This window comes from Vombatus ursinus, unplaced genomic scaffold, assembly GCF_900497805.2.
Source record: "Vombatus ursinus unplaced genomic scaffold, bare-nosed wombat genome assembly UNPS02014801.1, whole genome shotgun sequence".
NCBI lineage: Eukaryota > Metazoa > Chordata > Mammalia > Diprotodontia > Vombatidae > Vombatus > Vombatus ursinus.
This window is the reverse complement of record NW_020954579.1, coordinates 27,252,756-27,275,570: the sequence shown is the minus strand read 5'-3', so window position 1 is coordinate 27,275,570 and position 22,815 is coordinate 27,252,756. Positions and strand designations below refer to the sequence as shown.

Below are 22,815 nucleotides of genomic sequence, written 5' to 3'. Positions count from 1 at the left end.
AATATGTCTAGACTGGGGATGCTCCTCTTGTCCTGACCTTCATGCTCTTATTATCTTTAGATAAGTATCCCCTGGCCTTGATCTGCCCTCAGCTTGCATCTTGCACTTTGCCCTAGCTCTCCACATCTTTCCATCTGCCCCCCAGCTGACCCACGAGGATCCCAAGCTGAAGGACCGGGATGGTCCTAACCCATGGGCAGGGCCAGGAGAGCAGAACATATATTCTAATCCCAAGAGCTGAAACAGCAGTTTCATCCAAGGAAAGAAATAAATTCTCTGGGACCAGAATTTAACAACCTCTTCTTAGGAAGCTAAGAGAAAGAAGGTAGTTTCTATGTGTATTATCAGAACAAGTCAAATATTGCCCTCAAGTAAATGCACAGAGCTCACCCACCTTCTCCTCATGCCTAATTCTGGTTCAGCCTCGAGTTGATCTATCTAAACTGAATGGGGTACCAGGACATTCATTATACCTAATGGATTTTCAATAGTTTGGTTCTAGGTTCTAGGATTGTCCCAGGGCCAGGGTGGGGAACCTGCAACCTTAAGGCCACATGTGGTCTTTTAGGCCCTCAACTGACTGACAGAACCTCACAGAACAAATCCCCTTAATAAAAGGATTTGTTCTGTGAAACTTGGATTCACTCAAAAGGCCAGACCCAAAAACCTAGAAGGCCACTTGTGGCCTCCAAGCCAAAAGTTCTCCACACCTGTCCTAGAGTATTCAGTCAGTCCTAGAGCTGGTTCAATACAGCACTGTGGCTTAGGCAACACTAGAGAATCTCATCTCCTAGGGAAGGGGGAAATGGCTTGATCTCCCATGGAGGTGATGAGACAGACAAGGTGTTATTCAACCAGGATTTTCCTCCTGGTGTGTCTAGCAGCCATATCCAATAACAGCACCATGACAACATTCATTTAATCCATTTCTCTGTCTTTGTAAAACCTAGAGTTTTTTTTGAAATCTGTAAGAATTAAGCATCTGCTATATTCCCTGAGACTAACAATGACCTTACCATTTGCATGGGCTATTTCCTCATACTTAGAACACACTTCCTTCTCATCTCTGCCTTAAAGAATCTCTATCTTCCTTCAAGACAGCTCACCTTTCCCAGGAAGCCTTTCCTGATTGCCCCACTCCAACTGTTAGTTTTTTTATTTATTCTCTCTATATTTATTCAGTGTATATTTATTTATGAACTTGTTATAATAGAATTCAAGGTCTCTGAGAACAGGGATTGATTGTTTCATTCCTCATATTTGTATTCCCATCCCTATTGCAGTGCTTGGCATATAGTAGGCACTTAATCAATGCTTGCTGATTGATTACCATGTGCCCGAAGATTACCTTTTTCTTTAGTAGAAAATTTTATTAGAGGTCATCATATGGCATTCACCTCTGATACTTTCCAAAAATACTTTAGAGTGTTCTGGTATCATATCATTTCCACAGGGAGTAAGTGATCCTTACCTTCTTCCTGAATCCAAATCCTCAGTGACTTTCTGTATATCACCATTAAATTTTAAAAACTAAACAAAGCTTTATATAGTTGATGAACCTTCATTTAGGGAATATTTCCCAAAGTGCTCAGTCTAGTAGGAATGAAGTACAGTGTGGCCTCACTTATTGTTACAGCCTGACAGACTAACAGAGAGAAGGTGGTCTGAGCTGTGTGTGGCATCCACATGAAAATTTTAATGTCAGTCAATGAAGATCGCTGAAGAAACTTAAGGTGCTGCCAGATACACTGGGTGTTGTTGATCCTAGGAGGCTAAGGCATAGGGAGGTACAGAGAATAAAAAGAAACCCTATGCTAGATCCAAAGGATAGAAGTGCTCTCTCCAAAGTTAATCATAATCTAACTGCCTTCCCTAACCCCTCTTAATTCCAGTGCTTTTTGTCCTTTAATTATTTCCCATTTATCTTTCATTTAGTTTGCTTCATATATATTTGTTTCCACTTTACCTCCGACATTAGATTGCAAACTCTTTGAGGACAGGGGCCATCTTTTACCTCTTTCCATATCCTCAGCATGTAGCATAGTGCTTAGCATGTCCTAGGTGCTTAAATATTTTTTGATAGACTGGTTGCCAAGTATGATGGCCTTTTTGCAATCCTTGTCCTTCTTAACCTCTGACATTGTTGACTATTCTATTCTCTTTTCTCTGGGTTTTCATGGACAATGCTGTCTTGGTTCTCCTCCTTCTTGTCTGACAAATCCTTCTCAGTTCTTTGCTGGTTTATCGTCCATACCATGCACCCTTTGGTTGATTTTCAGTTGTTTATCAGTCATGTCCAACTCTTTGTGACCACATTTGGGGTTTCCTTGGCAAAGATACTGGAGAGGTTTGCCATTTCCTTCTCCAGCTCATTTTATAGGTGAGGAAACAGAGGCGAACAAAGGTGAAATGATTTGCTAGTAAGATACAGCTAGTAAGTGTCTGAGTCCAGATTTGAACTCAGGACAATGAGTCTTCTAGACTGTAGGCCTGTAGACACTCTATCCACTTAGGTACCCTAACTGTGCATATAACCCAAGTTTTTATCATAGGCCTTCTTCCCTCTACTACTTCTCACTTGGTAACCTCATCTGCTTCTATGCATTTGTTATCTATATGAAGTGACTCCCAGATCTATATCTAGCCCTAACCCCTGAGCTCCAGCCCCACATCACTAACTACCTATTAGACCTTTCAATCTGACTGCCCCATACAAATGTGAAACTCACTATGTCCAAAATGGGCCTCATTATCTTTTTGCCTAAATCTACCCCTCTTCTGAATTTCCCTATGTGTGTCAAGAGCACCACCACCTTTCCCATCACCCAGGGTCACAAGTCCAGCATTATTCTTGACCCCTCACTCCTCCTCACCCTCTCTCCCATCATATCCAATCAGTTGTGAAATCTTATAATCTCTACCTCCAGACCATCCTTTCATATGCCTCTTTTTCTGTGCTCATCCATCTACTCTCCTAATTCATGCTCACCTTTTTCCCTAGGCTACTTCAATAGCTTTCTAACTAGCCTCCCTGTCTCAAGCGTCTCCCTATTGCAACCCATGCAATTAATTTTCCACATAGTTGCCAAAGTGATTTTCCAAAAGCGCAGGGCTGACCATGTCCCTCCATTTCTCAGTAAACTCCCGAGACTCCCTAATGCCTCTAGGTTCAAATATGAGCTCCCCAGTGTGACAGTTAAAGTCCTTCACGACTTGTCACCAAACTATATTTTCAGCCTCATTACACATTACTCCCCCTCCAAACACAAGATAATCCTGTCAAACAGGTCTTATGACTGCTCCTCAAACATAGTAATTCATCTTCTCTGTGTCTTTCCATTCACTATCCCCTCTGGAATGCACTGCCTTTACCTACATCTCTTAAAACCTGTTTTCATCAGGATTCAGCTCATCTGCTACAGGAAGACATCCTCCAAGTCCTAGAGCCTACCCTTCCAAAATTTACATATTTCCTTTGTAGATATCCTACATATCCCAAAATATGTCCCAACCATAATGTAAGTTCTTGAGAGCAGGGGCTGTTTCAACTTAGGTTTTGTATCCATAATGCCTAATATAAGGCCTGGCACACAGTTAGTGCTTAATAAATGCTTTTTGATCGATTGACTGACAAGTATAGTGAGTTATGGATCCATGCTGAATCTGCTGGGCCATGACACCAAAAGGAAATAATGAAATCAAACTATGAAAGGGAAAACTTCAATTTAAAGTCACGTGGGGTGGGTGTTGGGGTAGAGGTAGGAAAGAGAGACAGCTAGGTGACACAGTGCATAGAATACCAGGCCTGGAGTCAGGTGGATTTGAGTTCAAATTTGACCTCAGACACTTCTTAGCTGTTACTACCCTGGGCAATTCACTTAACCCCAACTGCCACCCAAAAAAAAAAAAAAAAAGTTGCCTAGAAGCAAAGTAGAGACCACAGGAAATGGAAGGATTAGTCACTAGTGAAAGTAGCTATTCAACAACAAGGTAGAAGAATTTAAAGGATCCTTTAATAAGCAGTACCAGAAAGGCACCACCACCTTTCCCACCACCCAGTGTCACAAGTCCAGCATTATTCTTGACCCCTCACTCCTCCTCATCCCCTCTCCCATCATATCCGATCAATTATGAAATCTTGTAATCTTTACCTCCATACCATCTTTTCACATGCCTCCTTTTCTGTACTCATCCATCTACTCTCCTAATTCATGCTCACCATTCTCCCATGCTACTTCAATAGATTTCTAATTAGCCTCCCTGTCTCAAGTGTTTTCCTATTGCAATCCATGCAGTTAATTTTCCACATAGTTGCCAAAATGATTTTGCAAAAGTGCAGGGCAATGAGGCAGCTCAGCTCAGAAGGTCTGGATTTCAGGTGAGGAAGGTCTAGGTTCAAATTATGCCTCTGAAATTTACAAGCTGTTTGTTGTTTTTCACTTGTGCCTAACTCTTGCTGACCTCATTTGGGGTTTTCTTGGCAAAAATACTGGAGTGACTTCTCATTTCCCTCTCCAGCTCATTTTACAAGTGAGGAAACTGAGGCAAATAGGGTTAAGTGACTTGCCCAGGGTCACACAGTTAGTAAGTGTCTGATCTGAACTCAAGGAGGTGAGTCCAGGCCAAGCACTCTACCCCCAGCTGTACGGTCACATGCTGTATAACTGAGCAAATCACTTAACCTCTCTAGACTCAATTTCCTCATGAATACAATCTACAGCTTGTGTTTTAGGGTATGAGTGAATGCACTACATTTTTATCTTCTCCCTTCAAAGTTTATGTGCAGCCCTTTGAGGTCCCCAGATGACACATTAGATATGTTATTGTGTCAGAATGAAGAAGAAGGTAAAATGATTTCTGCCGCAGATGAGTTATTAATATTTAATGAACAATTAATGAGGATGATACCTGGAGTACCCAGAGTACCAACCTCATAAAAGACAAGGTACACAGAGTGTTTTGCAACATTCAAAGCAAATGCTGTACACTGTCAGTTATTAGTATCTCATTCTCATCTTTTGAGATGGAATTCAGACAAGTTGCTATCTTACTGTTACTGCTGTTGTCATTGCTGTTGTTGTTGCTGCTTCTATTAAAGAAGACACAACTTCAAGGACCAGAATCTTGACACAATATGCTACCAGGTGACTTGATGTTTTTCCTACTAGTAATACCTTGACTATCAACTTTCTAGTTGCATATTCAAGTTATCAATCCCTTATCCCCTAACTGTGATACGTTGTATGTAGGTAGGGGCTCTGAATGGATAGAAAGGGAGATTAATAGACTATAAATTATATCCTGATCAGTTCAGCTCTAGTAGTGTGCTGATAAGGAAAGGGTTCCTTGATGAATATGATTGCTACATATCACAGAGATTGGTATTGTTCCTGGCACACAGTAGGCACCTAATAAATGTTTGTTGACTGACTGACTGTTATAAAGGTTCACCAGTCTAGGGTTCTGTTTGATAATGAATTTAACCCAGGAGTGACTGCAATATACTTATATTTCTCTGGAAATGATACAAGCTCAAATTTTCATCTATCAGAGTTGTGTTCAGGTAGGAGGACAGACTAGATGACCCCTCAAGGTCCATTTCAGCTCTGTAATTCAATGGGCAGGCAGGGTCTCCAATTTCTCCATTTGGATCATGATTAAAAGAGAAGTACAAAGCTTTTCCGTGTTCTATCAGATCTCTCCCTGCCAAATCAATAAACTACCAAAACCAATATCCGATCCCACGAAGAAAATACAAACCTGCAGCTCATATTTTGGTATATCAGTGAATGCATCATTACATTTTTATCTTTTCCCTTCAATGTTTATATGCAGCCCTTTGAGGTCCCTGAATGACGCACTAGCTATGTGCTATGGTGTGGGAATGAAGAGAAAGGTAGAATGATTTCAGATGCAGATGAGTTATTAATATTTAATTCAAAGATCCCTCTTTGATTGAAAATGAATACAAAAGTCTTGCATACAGAGGGTCTGACATCCTGTAAGTTCAAAGGAGAGATAAACTGACAGAAGAGTTCACTTCTGTTAGGAAAAGATGCTACATTTTACTCAGGCACTGAATGGCAATCCCTTGGTAACCGAAGTAGTGTACAAGTTTCTGAAAGTATACTTAGCATGGTGAGACAAATTCACTAAATAGAACCCCTGAGTATAATATATGAAATACAGGAAAAATAAAAGCAGGCCGGATACATTTTTGTGCCTCTTCTTTTAAAAAAAAAATGTAAATAGTATTTTATTTTTTCTAATTACATGTAATGAGTTTTCAACATTCATTTTTTATAAGATTTTGAGTTCCAAATTTTTCTCCCTCCCTCCTCTTCAAGATGGCAATCTGATATAGGTTATACATGTGTAATCATGTTAAACATATTTCCATATTAATCATGTTGTGAAAGAAGAAACAGAATAAAAGGGAAAAACACACACACCCACATACACACAGAAAGTGAAAATAGTATGCTTCGATCACCATTCAACCTCCATCAGTTCTTTTACTGGATATGGATAGCATTTTCTATCATGAGTCTTTTGGAATTGTCTTGGGTCATAGTATTGCTAAGAAGAGCTAAGTCTATCATAGCTGCCCATCACTTTCTTGTAAACCTTGCTTGCCTTTGGAATGGATATATGTTGCTGAAGACTTCTTACTTCTTCTTCTAAAGTCATAATAGTAAATTATATGGTACTCATGTATAGCTATATAAGCATCAACTAAAGCTATGAACAGACTGCCTCAATGGCAGAATATGTGACTTCCCTTGTTCTAGACAAGCAGGTCTTTGAGATAGTCTAGGTTACAATCTAGTATCCTTTCCATTCTGGACTACCCTGACTTAAGAAGAATCTGCGAGTGGAAGTAGACAGGGACAACCTCTAACTGGCTTTTAAGAACCTAGATACTGACCTGGCATGGCGGCATCTACACCTGTCATCTCAGCTCCTAGGAAGGAGGTTAAAGCTATATGGAACCTCCTAAGCTAGTGGGCTCAAAACTGAGTGTCCAAGCTAAGTTAAGCATCAACATGGTAAGCCATGGAAGGAAGGGGGGAGGCCACCAGGTTGCCTAAGGAGGGGAGGAACCAGCCCGGGTGAGGAACAGAAGAGGTCAAAGCTCTTGTGAGCTATCAACAGTAGTAGCACTTCCAACCTGGGTGAGATAGGAAGAGAAGGGGAAGGGGAAGAAGAAGAGGAAGGGGAGGGGGAGAGGAAAAGGAAAGAGAAGGGAGAGGGGAAGGGAAAATGATAGAAGAGAAGGAAGGGAGAGGGGAAGGAAGAGGGGAAGGGAGAAAGGAGAGGAAAAGGAGAGGGGAGAGGGAAAGGGGAAGAAAAAGGGGAGGGGAAGAACGGAAAGTGGAGGGAAAGGGAGGAGAAGAAAAGGGAAAGAGCTTTACAGGCCAGAAAAAGCTTTACATAGTCACTGGAGCCACCAAATTACTTGAAATATGAAACCAACCTCAATCCATAGAGGAAGGGTGAGTGGTATGACCTTTAGAAAGCAATCAAAGGCCCCTGTGTTTACTACAGAATGTAAACATGTAGCCAATCACAAGACCAAGAAAACCCAACCCTCTGGAAAGTGAGTTATTCCAGGAAATGCACTGTGGCCTGGCTCCTTCCAAGGACACAGTCAGCACACAAAGATGCCCTTCTCACTAACTTTGCCCTCATGGCCAGTTACCTTCCCAAGGGAAGTAAAATGAACAGCAGTGGGGAGAAGAGGGTTAAGTGTGAGGAGAAAAAAAGAACACCTCTGTTGCCCTAGCAGTAACGATTTTATACAGCTAAGAGGGCCCTTCTTCATGAGATCTACTGTGCCTATTTATATTTTGTTTTAAGAAAATGAAGAACAGCATGGAGGGAAGGTATAAATATTGTACAAATGTCTTCTGGGTTTGGCAAGATGAGAGAGAACAGGCTAACTAGACGCAAAGCAACTGGCTACTTCATGCAGAATTAGATAAGGGGAGTTCATAATATATAGAAAAATTATTCAAGCCACCTCATCCCTGGAACAACAAGATCTCAGGGAATGCTTTCTAAATAAGTGCTGACAATACAAATTAATGCTGCCCTAGGTTCTATGCTAACTAAGGAGGGAGGTATTTCGAATACCAAAAAGAAAAAAATGATAAATTTATTGTCATTTAGTAAATAAATTATTCTCGCTTTTTAAAAGAATTCCCTACCTGCTCACACTACACCGCCGACCCCACCCCACCCCCAACACACATATGTATCTCTTGGAACCTGAAAGTTTTATCAAAGGTATATCAAATGCTACAGAATAAAATATAAGATTCTCAAAGTGTTTCACATAAGTAACCACTGTAACAAAATAGCTGTACCCAAGTCATAAGTTCATTGTATTGAAAGAATTTGGAGAAAGATTCTTGCTTAAAACTCACAGTACAAGAGTCGGCAATGAGGCTTCCTGGAGACGGGGGAGGATCCTCCTGCTCTGATGGCTCTTGATGATATGGAGGTGATCTCAGGTTTTTGGAAGCGAGGCCAACAAGCTTTAAAAGGCTTTGGGCACCATGCCTCCCTCATAGCAAGTTCTTAATAAGAGCCATGTACTGTAGGCAGCCAGCTGGCACAGCACTGGATCTGGAGTTGGGAGGACCTCGGTTACAATTCTACCTTGGAGACTTTCCTAGCCTTGTGACCCTGGGGAAGTCACTTAACTCCTGTGTTCCTCAGTTTCCTCATCTAAAAAAGAAGTATAATAATAGCACCTACCTCACAGGGTTGTGGAGGATAAAATGGAATAGTAAGTGGAAAATGTTTTACAAATCATTATTATTTATCAGTTGTAGGTAAGGTGCCAGACTTGACAGCTATTTTAGGAGAGGGCAATGCAAGAAGTATGGATTTTAAATTGGGAAGGGGGGGGGATGTCTTGGTTGCAATTCCACCTTTGACATATAATACACGTCACTTCAACTAACACTGTGCTTTACAGTTAACTCATCAAAAAAAATGAAGAGTTTGAATGGCCCAGTGAATCTCTAAGGTCCCTTCTACCACCATATTTAGGACCCTAACGATACAATACAATTAACATTTATTAAGCACCTATTACTTGCCAGGCACTGTGCTAAGGATTAGGTATACAAATAAAAAAAGACAGTCCTGCTAAGACCAACTCAGCTAAAATCAGAGAGGCTCATTGTCTGCAAGACTTTTTCAACAACAACTCAGAGAGACCATTTGCTAATTTGTTATCTAGGTTAGCAGAGAAAATATTCATAATGATGAATTGGTAGCTAGGTAGCACAGTGGACAGAGAAGAGGTCAGGAAGGGCTCAGTTCAAACCCCCAGCAGACAGTTATTAGCAATGTGACCCTGGGCAAATCACTCTGCCTCAGTTTCCTCATCTATAAAATGGAGATAATTAAGTGTCTTTCTCCCAAGGTTGTTAAGATACAATGAGATAATATTTGTGAAGTGCTTTGCAAAGCTGAAAGCACTAGATATTATTATTACCAATCCTTAAAGAAATAGTGATTCAATATACAAATAACTGTCACCTTACACCAACTCTTTGAGGTAAGCAGGGTAAGTCTATGATTCTATATTATGGATAATAAACTGAGGTTCAAAGAAGGTAACTGATGTGAGATAATGGGACAATGTCAGTAAAGCTTATGTTTATAATTAATATTATTGCTGTTGTTTTTATTTGCCCAAGATGACATGGCGAGTAAGTGGGATCAGGTGTCCTGACTCCAAGGCCAGTGTTCTTTTCAACACACCATATCTGGAAGTGGCTTTGCAGATCACCTAAGTCAACCTCTCCATTTTGCAGATGAGGAGATTAGATAGGGCATGGAGAGGTTGGAGTGATTTCTCCAACATTACACAGCCGGCACTTTTATAATAATAATAAATAATGATTTAATAATAATACTATGTTTACATTAGGCTACCTCTCTCAGAACTGCTGACTTGATATACATATAGTTGCTATGCTGAAATGGTGACTTCAATACCTCAGACATTCAGTACCTAATTTCAGTACCTCAAGTTAAGATACGCATTCTCTTACATGGTTGGCCCAGACCCTTTTCCTTTCAAATCCTCTATAAAGACTCCTTAGGGCAGGGCAGGGTGGTGTAATCCCTGGTACTAGGAGATCTCATCTGTACTAAATTGGTGGCATCAATATGGGGAAGGGTAGAAAGAGAAAGGAAAAGAGAGAGAGAGAGAGAGAGAGAGAGAGAGAGAGAGAGAGAGAGAGAGTGAGTGAGTTAAAGCTCAGAGCCCATGTACCAATCAGCAGTAGGATTAGTTCATTAGTGGCCGCTGCCACAGCACTTCCAACCTAGGTGAGACAAGGGGACCCATTCTCCAAAAAAATAAACAAACAGATTCCTTAGGGCCTAAGTTATGTCCAGTGGTCTAAATCTGGCATATCTCAGGGTTCATTTACCATCCTACTCTTTGGGGGGGGTTTTACTTGAACAGAACTTAAAGGTTGTAGGAGTGAGTACGTAGGATGAAATAATCAAAGAGAATGACTTGCCCTTTTCCTCAGAAACAGTAAATTGAGTCTACTTCTTCCTTGGCAAAGTAAAGTCAATTACAGAAAGGGAAGAGTAAATGATCAAGGCAAATTCCTATTCACTTGGACTAGTATATGAAATCAGGCAAAATACAGTAAATTGGATATATTCCCAGGGATGAACACCAAATCCCACATTTCAATCCACTCTACTGAATGTAATAGGACTCCAAACCAAAATGCTTAGAAAGTTCTACTACTGTCTGTCTGTCAAGGTGTGGCAGAGAGAGCAAGAAAAAACGTCCTTGATGAAAAGGGCCTGCCTGCTTCCTGAGAAGATCTCCTTCTCCTAGGGTACTAAGTAATGCCGATGACTTTGTGCAACTCTGCCTCACTTAAAGCCAATTCTTGAACAAGTCAAGACACCAATCTCATGATATCATTGAGCCTTTTCAAAAATGAAGGACAAATAACATCCACTGCAGAGAAAATCAGGCCACTAACAATGGGAAAGCCTCACAGCAGAAGTTCCAAGAAGAGCAGGTAAAGAAGGAGAGATGATATGAATCTAAATTCTACGAATTCTTTCTTCTCATTCTTCCTTTCCCCCACCCGGAAATAGATTTTTTAGGTACCTTAATAAAAATGAAGCACATAGCGCTCCAATACTTATTATATACAAAGATGGCTAAATAATACTACTACATATGTATATGTCTACATTTTTTAAAAGAATGGATAAGGACACAGCTAGGAGGGAAGGAAAAAAGCCCTGCAAATTCAAACCTCAAATCAGAAACCTATAATAGAAGAACTTCACCAGCTTGAAGGGATCCAGTCATTTTGGAAAGTAATTTGGAATTATACTTTAAAAAAAAAAGGATTAAAATTCTAATCCTCTTTGACCCAGAAATCCCATTTTTGGGCATATCCCCACCAAGGATATCAAAGACAGGAATAAAGGTCATATATAGAGATACCAAAATATTGATAGTAGCACTTTTTTCCAATAGCAAAAACAAAAAAAACCCGGAAACAAAATTACTATCTATCAATTGGACAACTGTTGTATTTTAATGTAAATGGAATATTACCATTGTGAAAAATGATTATTAATAATCAGTATCTTAGAAATTCAGAGCTTCCCCCTCAACCCCACCCCTTTTGCCAAAAATCCTGACTTTAAGATCTTCAGATGGACATTGCAATAATGAGATTGCATTGATTCTCCTTATCCTGATCAGCCCCCACTCAAGTTTGCAAGTAATTTAATCTAGTTCTACTAAAGCTTGGGTGGAGACAGATTTGGTTGTCTAGATACTCCAAGGCTGGGAGTGGCCTGCTATAGCTAGAAGTGGTCTAGTATTAAAATAAGATAGAATACAAAAAATCCTAAACTAGATGCTATGTTTTGGAAATGGGAAAACATTCCTCCTTCCCTTTTTTGCAGAGGTAGGGGCTTATGGGTGTGGAATGCTGCCCATACTACCTATTTTGTTGGAGCAAAGAACTGGAAACAAAGAGGTTACCTGCCCGCTGACGAATGATTGTGGAAATTATGATATCTGAACACAATCTAAGTAAATAAGTCAACCTTAAAGGAAATGCCCAAGTCAGCAATGTCTTGGTTCCTATCTAGACTATACTTCTAAGTCCGTACTCTATCTACCACGCCACCGAAGCTTCTCTCTGGAAGTTTACTCCATCCCAGGACCTCTCACATTGGAAGTACATGTCACACCTGTGGCTCCTTCCTCTGATTGGCTGGTTCCTTCCAGAATCTCCATTTTAAAGAAGATGTCCAGACTAGCCACATCTTCATTCCTCTCCATACTCCACTACTGACTGTCAGGATTGTCTCTACCCTGCCCCAACTCAGGTACCTGATCAGCCCTGCTCCACCCTTTTAAGCTACCTTTTAAGTACAATCTTCCCCAACCGAAGTAAGCTCTTTGAGGGCAGGGGCTATCTTTCTTTGGGCTAGTTGTATTTGTATTCCTAGCACTTAGTAATGGGCCTGGTAGTAGTAAGGACTAAATTATCACAGCTAGTAAGTGAGTAAAATCACATCTGAACTCAACTAGTTACAAAGATGGAAGGAAAGCATGTTTTCCTCCTGTGTGGCAGGGAAGTGATGGAAAAGCGTGAAGAATAAAACATATTTTCTGACACAACCAATGTGTGGATTTGTTTTTCTTGACTATATTTTCTACAAGTGAGGACTTTGGGGTGGGGGTGGGGTGTTAGAGAAAGAATGACAGGAGTAGTGATAATGATACCAAAAAAAGAAAGAAAAGAAAGCAAAAGGTAAATGACTCATTTTAAAAATACCAAAATAGAAGGGGCAGCTAGATGGTGCAGTGGACAGAGCTCCTGCCTTGGAGTCAGGAGGATCTGAGTTCAAATCCGGCCTCAGACACTTGACACTTACTCTGGGCAAGTCACTTAACCCTGATTGCCTCACCAAAAAGCAAAAACAAAGCAATACAAAAAAGAGCAGAAGAAAAGTCAGCAGACACAGACAAGCATGGTAACGTTAGAACAAACACGTTAAATTTGAATTGTACTTTAAAAAACAACAAGCTATACATGGCAGGTATTCATAGCTTCTTTTGCAGTTTTCTTTTTCTGTTCTTCTTTGTATGGGAAAAAAAAATGTCTGTTGATGGTTACCAAGCTCATAATAATTTTGGAAAAAAAAAATTTGAAACAAGAAAAACATAGAGGATTTTCTCAAAGATGCTGGTACAGCCTTTTGAGTCTAGATGGACAATTATTTAGTAAGTTATTTCTGAGTGAGGAGGAGGAGACCTTAGGGGTGAAGGAAAAAAAAACCTGAGGATAATTAGCACTTACAGTGTACTAGACAACTAATATGGGCATAAATCTTCCCAGGAATTTCTGCCTCTTAAATTCCCTGGCTAGTACCAGAAGAATGACCTTGGTTGTTCTCTAATGTGGAAAATCAAAGATTTTATGAAGGTGGGTATGGTTTTTCCTCTCTAAAAGGATTCTACAATGGGAAAACTAATTCAGTTTCTACAGGGGAGGAAGAATAAACTTCTAATAAACAAAAATCCTAAAAAGACCTTAATTTGTTACACAAATATGTATATGCATGTATATATACTATAATAAACATTATAGCTTCATTTAAATTCCCCAAAGACAGGATTTGAAGTACAAAATTCTAAGAAGTTAATAGATCCTTCCACATATAACAAGGGGTCCTAGAAATCACACACCAGACACTATAAAATTTCAATATTCAGGCATTTCAACAGTAAGTTTAACAAGCCCAAGTGCATCTTTATCAGTTTGCTAGGAGACCCTTATTTTGAAGTAAAAAATAAAATTAGACTCCTGAAAAGAACACAATAGAAGAGTGAAAGATATTCCTACAGCTGATAGTTGATGTGACAGACACCAATTAACGAAAGAGGATTTCAGAAGTTTGCTGCCTCCAGATTTGAATTTTTCCAAATTTAACTCTAGGCCTTAGTCTGAAAGCATGTGTAGGCATAGTGATGTACACACACCCAGTGCAGAAGAGAATTCCTACAGATTACACCCTGAACCAGATGGGCAACAGAATGAGACAGAAAATCCTTTCCACTATTCTGGAGGCCTAATTCCTGATATCTAGTTCATGGTGTACTAGAAAAAAGCCCCAAACTTCTTATCAATTGGGACTTGGATTACAAATGCTAACAAGGCAAGGGAAGAATCCAATTTTTAAAAGCTTCCTTAAACTCTTCCAACTGATCTAGCAAATAGCCAAACGGTTTTTGCTCCCCTTTTGATAACTTTACAAAAAGGAAAAAGAACCATTCTAAATCACCCGAGACCACTTTTGGTTAGTAAATACTAGGATGCTGACTTTGGAGACTGATTTCTAAGGATGAAAATCTGCATCTTATAATTAGGGATACACATACCTTCTTTTTGGGTTTGTTTGGGGGGTTTTGGTTGGACCTATGTCTTCACTGGTGTGGGGACCTCCCAGTGTGAGAAATCCCTCAACAGGCAACTCATTTGTAATTTATAATCAGATTATGACCAACTTCAAATGCTACCTCTGGCAAGAGGCCAGTTCTGTCCCCCAAATGCCAATGTCTTCCCCTCAAAGGTTACTCTGCATTTACCTTATATATAAGGATTTATATTTATGTTGTCTCCTCCTTTGGAATGTAATCTCCAAGAAACTTATGGTTGTTTTTGCTATTTCTTTTATATCCTCAGGGCCTAGCAGATAGTAAACTGTTAATAAATGCTCGCTGATTAATAGACTACATTTACCTAAGGAACTGAGAGGTTCCATGACTGCCCCATGCATGACTCAATGCACGGAAGCTATGTCAGGGACAGGACTCAAACCCAAGTCTTCTTGATTCAAAGACTGGCCTATCTACTCAATCATCCTGCCCCCTCAGACCTACCTTAAAGAACTAAAAGAAGAAAGCTACAAAACTCAAACATTAAAATCTTTTCTCCAGGTTTCCTTTCCTATCTCTCCCCCACCTTTTGGATGCTTCTCCAACTCTAATACACCAAATGAAGAATTTTTCCCAGACTAATTGACATCCTCCAGACAAGGTCCTTCTCTTTCCTTTGTGGGCAGATGTTATTTGCATACTGACATATAGTAAATCTAGTCACCCAGGTAACAGGGCTTCAGTTAGCAACTGCAAATTGAAGGTCAGCTTGATTCCTTCTAAAATTAGAAGTCAGAGAAATCTGATTTTTAACCGCTTGAAGTAGGGTGCTTGGTTTGTAAATAAATTCCATTTTTATAACAAAGTTTTAGTTGGATGCTTTAATACTATGCAATGAAGGCAAAATGAAGTACTTCAATGTGCCGGTAAGACTGGGTTTTACATATTGACATGTTCCCCCTCCCAACTGTTGTTTCTATTAATAGTACCACAATTCTGCCATATTTGAAACCCTGGAATTACCTATAAAATGACAGGGTTAGACTAGATGGTCTCTAGAGTTTAACTAGCTTTAACACTCTAAGAACTTACCAAAAGAGGTACTAGTGAGGCACATCTGCATCTTCCTGGAAAAAGTGTTTTGGTACCACAGGATAAGGATGGAGGAAACATACAACAGGGGATTTCCAGGGTTGGGCACTGGTTCAAATTAAAATGCTATTACTTCAAATGGAGGCAATAGAATGGTAGTTACTGTATAAGAAACACTAAATAGAAAGAATTCAGAAAAGCACAGGAAGACATATGAACTGACACAGAGTGAAATAGACAGAACCAGGAAAAATTTATATACAGTGATTTCAATGATAAAAATGGAAAGAAAAAAAAAGAAGGATCTGAATGCTGTATAATTATAAAGATTACATTTATCTCCAGAGAAAGGATGAGAAGAAACAACTCCCTTCTTTGCAAAGGTTGTCATCATCATACTCGGTTGAATTTTGCTAAAGTGCCTTTATTTTTCTTTAACTGTTTCTTTTTTGTCTTTTGTTAAAGGATGGATCTTGGAGTATGAGAGGGAAAAGGATTAAATACAAAAAAAAACCACACACACACAAATTAAACATTTGAAAAAATTGTTTTTGAGTATTATTGCTAACCTCTCTGCAGAGAGACATTTCCAGAATTTTCACTTATTCCATTCTATTTTTCACTACCCCTCTTCCTCGTAAGACCATGAAAGGGAAGAGACGCCCCATAACTCATCCTTGACTAAATGTGTTAGGAAAGCCCAGGAAGCTACAGTGACGACAAGGGAAACAGAGGCTCCGTAACTGAGTTCTAACAAGTAAAATTAAGTAGCTAGGTAGAAAAGTGGAAACGGCATGGGGACTTAGAATCAGGGAGAACTGAATACAAATCTGCTTCAGACTCTTACTAGCAGTGTTACCCTAAGAAAGTCTCTGTGCCTTACTTTCCTTATCTGTAAAATGGAGATGACAACAGTACCTACACCTCATAGAGTTGGTGTAAAGATCAAATACATCGTGGAAATTGTGAAAATATGACGGTTAATGACTTTACTAACCACCTTGATCTGTCGAGCTTCCTTACTAACCAGAGGAGGCCAGGTTAACTTGGGAATCAGAATCAGCCAATGAGGAGGCAAATTGAACATCCTTTGAGACATACCTGAGAACCTTGCAAATTTGCTTGCTGAACCTGGAAATCCCTGCAAACTATTATAACAAACTAATTACTAATGATCACTTGGGGAGGTTCAGAGTTTCCCCTCCCCCGCTTTCCTAAATCCTGACTTTACGCTGAGTTTTTCTTGAGAAGGACATTACTGATAATGAGATTGCACTGACTCTCCTTATCCTGGTCAAACACCACCCAAGCTTTCAAGGAATTTAATCTAAAGTGGGGAAAAGGGGCAGCTAGGTGGCGCAGTGGACAAAGCACCGGCCCTGAAGTCAGGAGAACCTGAGTTCAAATCCAGCCTCAGACCAAACACTTCACACTTACTAGCTGTGTGACCCTGGGCAAGTCACTTAACCCCGACTCCCTAAAAAAGAAAAAAAATAAAGTGGGGAAGTAGGGAAGCCCACAGTGTTCTCCTCAAGCTTGGGTAGAGTCAGATTCTTTTGTTTAGATAGCCCAAGACTGGGAATGATCTTTAGAGATATTTTCTCTATCCAGGGGGGAAAGAATGAAGGAGTAACAGCCCTGGCTAAAAGGGTATATAAACTGTGCAGCCTAACCCCAAAGGAAGCTCAGTTACAACTACAGCTCCCATACATTCATATGCATGCCTGCCCAATTTGAGAGAATAAACACAAATACAGCCTAATTCTGTTTGTCTTTATTAGACCACATTCAGGAGGTTTACAATATATAAAGTGCTTTGCAAGCCTTAATGCTCTATATTAATGCTAGGTGTGACTATTATTAAACTGTTATTAAAATTAGACTTTTATGCTTTCCTAAAACTCCTTCCTGAAAATACAGGTAGACACAAGCTGCAGTAGCTCAGCCCTCCTGGAACTCTTAAGAGCTCCAGCCAGCATCTAAAGAGAATTAAACAAATAAAATACATAATTCAATTCTGGAATGCTGCATTTCAATGACTGACCTGTTTTTTTTGAATCTCTAAAGAAATCACCCAGATCTAGGAAAAAGCAGCCAGATGGCTTGGGTTTGTGAATTGTGAACACAGCTGATGAATTAAACATAGCATGCAAGTCTGTAACTTTCATAAGAAAAAAAAATTTTTTTTCTGGTGTGCTGTTTGAAAAATATTATAGAGTAATATTTTCTAGAGCTGGAAAGGATCTTGGAGGCTATGTAATTCAAATCTCCTCCCCCCATTTTACAAATGAGGAAACTGAGAGGACCGTGGTGGTTAAGTGAAATGCCCAAGGTAGTAAACACAGGAGGCAAAACTTAAACCTCGCTCCTCTGACTCAAAAATCAGTGCCCATTCCACTACATCACCTAACAACATATAAAAATCTGTCTGGCCTCCTTTTTGACTAATTTTGTGCTATAACGCAGCTGGCAAAGAGCTTGTTTAATGAATTAAATTCTATTTAAGTAAGACTTTTAAAAACATAACAAAGACATAACCAAAAGCCCCCATTTATAAAAAAGGGACAGTGGGGGATCAGGGCAGGGGAAGTGGGTAACAGGGAAGATGGACTGAACTTATGCTCAGACAAATTGGCTTTAAGTTCCAGGAAACTATTTCCTCATTTACAATAGAGACTGATCATATTTAATAGGAATATGAATATGTTGTCAGAATAATATTTTGTACATAGTAGATGCCAATGAAACATTTGGTGAAATTAATTATTTGCTTAGGCTTCTTTATAAAAACTCCAGTCCCATAATATCTGCAAAATTATGTAGTTCAGGGTTCTTAACCTGGGATCCATAAGCTTAGGTATAAAAAATTCTAATAATGGTATTTCAATAATTGGTTTCCTTTGTAATTTTATGGATTTTAAAAAACATTATTCTGAAAAGGTATCCCCAGGTTTACAGGCATCATCAAACTGTCAAGGGGGTCGATGACATAAGCAAAAAGGTTAAGAGCCCCTGATGTAGTCGGTATTCTTCATGACTTGAGCAGGGTGCATGAGTGCTTGAAATCTGTCATCAAGACAACAGAGATCTCCAAATTAGAGCCAGATTCTCATGCATCAGTGTATCCGATCATTTTGAAGAACTAAATAGCAGTGGTTATGCAAAATTCCGGGGTATGATTAACCCTTGCATTCCAGAAGGTAACACTGTGCGCGGACCCCATAATTGTTCTCTTTTATTTATGCATGTTTAATATAGAGAATGGAAAATTAAGGAGGTAGGAGGCTATTCTCAAAGAAGTCTCTAGGGGAAAAAAAAAAACCTAACAGCAACAGTAATTTTTTTTTAAAGATGAAAATCATCACTGCTGACCTCACTGGTGCTAATTGGCAAATAAATGTCTCAGTTGTCCACTAACCACTGACTCTAGCCACGATTCACTTCATTCCCTGGACATCTTATCAGTTGCCACATCATAATCCTATTCTGAAAATCATAATCAAATCAACTATGTCATGGAAAGGTTGTGCCAGTATGCCAATATGCTCCCCATCTCCATAACTTTCCAAACCAAAATATTTCTCCCTAACCATCAACTCCCCAACAAGTGCTATCTCCTCCATTAGACTAACTTTCAGGGTCAGAACTGTCTTCACTTTTACATTTGTATTCTAATTACTTAGCTCAGTTTTTATAACATAGTAAACACTCAATAAATGTTTTTTCATCCATCTGTTCATTCATTAAATATATATTCATTCACCCTCACACATTCACGAAAACTCAGTCATAGGGAGTGGGGGGAGGGGTTGAGGGAGGAGAGAGAAGAAAGAGGAGGGGAGAAAAAAAGTGAAGAAAAGAAGGAGGTGGGGGCAGCTAGGTAGCACCAGCCCTGGAGTCAGGGGGACCTGAGTTCAACTCTGACTCAAGACACTTGACACTTACCAGCTGTGTGACCCTGGGCAAGTCATTTAACCCTGATTGCCTAGCCAAAAAAAAAAGGGGGGGGGGGGCAGAGGAAGATAAGGGAAAAACCGAGGAATACTGCCTATTAAGGTCACTAGTAAAATAAGAAAATGCTTCAGAGGAAGTGCTTTCAAATCCTTGTTCTATCACTTACTACTTTCTTTTTTTTTTCTTGTATTTCTTTTTTATTTTTAGTTTTCAACATTTACTTCCACAAGATTTTGAGTTCCAAATTTTCACCCCATCTTGCCCCTCCCCCCACCCCAAGATGGCATGAATTCTGAATACCCCTTCCCCTAGTCTGATTTTCCTGCTATCTCTCCCCCCTCTTCCCCTTCTATTTTCCTGTAGGGCAGGATGGATTTCTGTACCCCATTTCCTGGATTTCTTATTTCCCAGTCGCATGTAAAAACTTTTTTTTAAACATGTGTTTTTAAAACTTTGGGTTCCAAATTTTCTCCCTTCCTCCCTTCCCACCCACCCTCACTGAAAATGCAAGCAACTCAATATAGGTTATACACGTGCAGTTATGCAAAACACTTCCATAGTAGACAGGCCGGGAAAAACTAACTCTATTTCCCTTAATCCTATCCCACCCCCCCCATTTGTTCTATTCTTTCTTTTGACCCTGTGCCTCCTCAGAAGTATTTGCTTCTGATTATCCCCTTTCCCAATGTGCCCTCCTCTCTATCATCCCCCTACTCTCTTGTCCCCTTCCCCTCCTATTTTCCTGTAGGGTAAGACAGATTTCCACACCCAATTGAGTGGGTATGTTATTCCCTCCTTAAGTCAAATCCTATGAGAATAAGATTCACTCATTCCCTCTCACCTTCCCCCGTTTCCCCTCCACTGTAAGAGCCCTTTCTTTTCTGTTTTGTTTTTTGTGAGATAATTTACTCTGTTCTACCTTTCCCTTTCTCCTTCTCCTAGTATAATCCTCTCTCACCCCTTAATTTTATTCTCCAGATATGACCCTTTCATCTTCAACTCACCCTGTGCCCTCTATCTGTCTATCTATCCATCCATCTATCTATCTATCTATCTATCTATCTATCTATCTATCTATCTATCTATCTATCTATCCATACTTGTACTTTTTTCCCTCCAACTACCCTAATACTGACAAAGGTCTCATGAGTTACAAATACCATCTTTCCATGCAGGAATGTAAACAGTTCAACCTTAATAAGTCTCTTATGATTTTCTCTTTCCTGTTTACCTCTTCATGTTCCACTTGAGTCTTGTATTGGAAAGTCAAATTTTCTATTCAGCTGTGGTCTTTTCATCAACAATGCTTGAAAGTCCTCTATTTCACTGAATGACCATTTTTTCCCCTGAAGAATTATACTCAGTTTTGCTGGGTAGGTGATTCTTGGTTGTAATCCTATCTCCTTTGCCCTCCAGAATATTATATTACATGCCCTGCGGTCCCTTAATGTAGAAGCAGCTAAATCTTGTGTTATCCTGATTATGTTTCCACAATACTTGAATTGTTTCTTTCTGGCTGCTTGTAATATTTTCTCCTTGACCTGGGAACTCTGGAATTTGGCTACAATATTCCTAGGAGTTTTCCTTTGGGGATCTCTTTCAGGAGGAGATCGGTGGATTCTTTCAATTTCTATTTTGCCCTCTGGTTCTAAAATATCAGGACTGTCTTCCTTGATCATTTCTTGAAAGATGATGTCCAGGCTCTTTTTTTGATCATGGCTTTCAGATAGTCCAATAATTTTTAAATTCTCTTTCCTGTATCTATTTTCCAGGTCAGTTGTTTTTCCAATGAGATATTTCACATTGTTTTCTAATTTTTCATTCTTTTGGATTTGTTTTACAGTGTCTTGACTTCTCATAAAGTCACTAGCTTCCAATTGCTCTATTCTAATTTTTAAGGAAGTATTTTCTTCAGTGATCTTTTGGACTTCCTTTTCCATTTGTCCAATTTTGCTCTTTAGGGCATTCTTCTCTTCATTGGCTTTTTGGACCTCTTTTGCCATTTGGGTTAGGCTATTTTTTAAGGTGTTATTTTCTTCAGTATTTTTTGGGGTCTTCCTTTAAGCAAGCTGTTAATTTGCTTTTCATGATTTTCTTGCATCACTCTCATTTCTCTTTCCAGTTCTTCCTCTACTTCTCTTATTTGCTTCTCAAAATCCCTTTTGAGCTCTTCCAAGGCCTGGGACTGATTCATATTTTTCTTGGAAGTTTTGGATGTAGGAGCTTTGACTTTGTTTTCTTCTTCTGGTTGTATGTTTTGATCTTCTTTGTCACCAAAGTAAGATAATATAGTCTGACTCTTTTTGCGCTGCTTGCTCATTATCCCAACCAATTACTTGAGTTTTAAACTCTTTGTTAAGGTAAGAGTCTGTTTCCAATGTGGAGAGTGTACTGTCCCAAGCTTCAGGGGTTTGTACAGCTGTTTTCAGAGATACTTCCAGGGACCTGAAAAGTGTCAGTTCTTCCAAGGTGCTGTGATAAGGGGCAAGGTACTTCCTCTCCACTGCCACAACAAGCTCCACCACACTAGCACTCCTCCTTGCCCCAGGACCGCCCCTCAGAACTGTGACCCAGATCCAACCACGGGCAAAGCAAGAGATTCCTGCCTCAAGCACTGGCAAAGAGATCCCTGCAATCCCCCTCTGATCAGCCACTTGATTCCCCCTCAGTCTGTGGGCCAGAAGCACAGCCGCTGCCCTGAGGGCACGCTCTGGACTTGTGGCTGAGACCTAGCTTCTTCTCTCACCACAGTCACAGACTTTTCCCACTGACCTTCTAAGTTGTCTTTGGCGTTCAGGGGTTGAGAAGTCTGGAAACCGCCACAGCTGCCCGCAATTCAGTCCTCTGAGGCCTGCTCCAGGGTCGCTGCGGCTGCACGCCCACGCCGAACTGCGCTCCTCTCCCAGCCCAGTGTGATATACCTTTCAGCCATCCAGGTTGTGTTGGACTGGAAATTTGTTTTACTCTGTTTTTTTAATGGGTTCTGCTGCTTTAGAATTTGTTTAGAGCCATTTTTTATAGGTATTTGGAGGGGTTTGGGGGAGAACTCCAGCAAATCACTGCTTTTCCTCTGCCATCTTGGCTCCGCACCCCCCCCCCACTTACTACTTTCAAGACCATAGAAAAATCATTTAACATCTGTGGGCCTCAGTTTCCTCATATTTAAAAATAAGAGGTTGCAACAGATGACTTCAGAGGTCTCCTTCCAGCTGTAAATCTATGTTTATTCTGATTACTTGAGTCATTGACTGAAACACAGCTGTAACAACTGTGGCAGGTCTCCACTTCAGTTAATTTTTCAAACA

The 22,815-nt window shown here is 39.9% G+C and overlaps 1 protein-coding gene across 12 annotated transcripts in view; it reads right to left on the bottom strand.

The window, feature by feature from the left end:
- The window catches only part of PITPNC1 (phosphatidylinositol transfer protein cytoplasmic 1), a 358,377-nt gene that overhangs the window by 227,753 nt on the left and 107,809 nt on the right, over positions 1 to 22,815 (bottom strand). Inside the window, exon 1 of one of the 12 annotated variants that reach the window (XM_027872638.1) lies at positions 8,430 to 8,503. The exons of 10 other annotated variants lie outside the window; for them this stretch is intronic. The gene's annotated coding sequence lies outside the window, so the exon portion shown is untranslated. Of the gene's footprint in view, positions 1 to 8,429; positions 8,504 to 22,815 lie in introns of those variants that run through there. One more of the 12 variants, XM_027872643.1, reaches the window with a different exon arrangement.